General features: G+C 35.9%; 2 pseudogenes; both read right to left on the minus strand.

Annotated features, from left to right (window-relative positions):
- On the minus strand, positions 1 to 64 carry LOC112473507 (annotated as a pseudogene; the record flags this gene model as incomplete).
- Positions 65 to 414: 350 nt separating this feature from the next.
- Positions 415 to 665, minus strand: LOC102887472 (annotated as a pseudogene).
- Positions 666 to 1,013: the final 348 nt, after the last annotated feature.

Raw genomic sequence — 1,013 nt, forward strand, 5'->3', positions numbered from 1 at the left:
GGGCCATGCTAATCTTCTCTGTATTGTTCCAATTTGAGTATATCTGCTGCCGAAGCGAACACAGAATCTGCATCTCTTGATAGCTCGTTTTCAAATTACTGATACAACTTTACCAGAGAAATTATTATATACCATGTCAAACATCAAAAAGCTGCAAAAAGTTTTCAAGACTGATGCATTCCTTATTCAAAATCCAAAAATAAAGGTTTTCTAACTGAAAGCATTTATATTCCTAAGCTAAGTAAACAAAAAAACAAAGTTGAAGGAAAAAAAGGACCTCTCCACTTAACAGTCCACTCACTGAGTTACATAAAAGTATTTCCTATCCAACACTTTGTCAAATTCAAGATATTTATTTCCTAAGAACAGGTCAACAAGAGTTCATCTCAAACAGTCTTAACAGTGTTAACACAGTTATCCTTTCTTAACACTACAAGATTCCTTGGCTACCACGATCACATTAGTTGACTGAAATTTCTCAATCTTCTATACATTTTGAGCTTGGTTGGTCTATACACCAAACAAACCAAATCTCCTGTTACTTTACTACACTGACTCTCATAAGAATGTCTACATTTGTGAACCGCATGCAGTTTCAAAGCATCGGCAAGATAAGCCTTTTCAGCTGCATGTCTGAACTTCTTGAAGGTCTGGTACTGTGGCATTATGGGCCAGGGGAGAAAGGGAATGGAAAAGGCTGTGGGACCAGATGTGGTAAACCTATCCCACTGACCTACCTCTTACAACCACCGACAAACTCAAATCAATGGAGAAAAGACCGATTAAAAAATAAATGAGATTGGACCAATTGAGTAGCCGATTGATAAAAAAGATGAATCCATAACTCTTTATCCAAGGGTAAATTCCGAATTTGAGTCAAGGACTTACATGTAAAAAATAAAACCATAACCATGCTTGTGAATTAGAAAGATTAAGATTGTTAAAACATTCTTACTACCTAAAGTAACACACAGATTCAATGCAATCCCCATTAAAATACCAATGGCATTCTT

The sequence above is a fragment of the Pteropus alecto genome, unplaced genomic scaffold, assembly GCF_000325575.1.
Source record: "Pteropus alecto unplaced genomic scaffold, ASM32557v1 C18229098, whole genome shotgun sequence".
Taxonomy (NCBI): domain Eukaryota; kingdom Metazoa; phylum Chordata; class Mammalia; order Chiroptera; family Pteropodidae; genus Pteropus; species Pteropus alecto.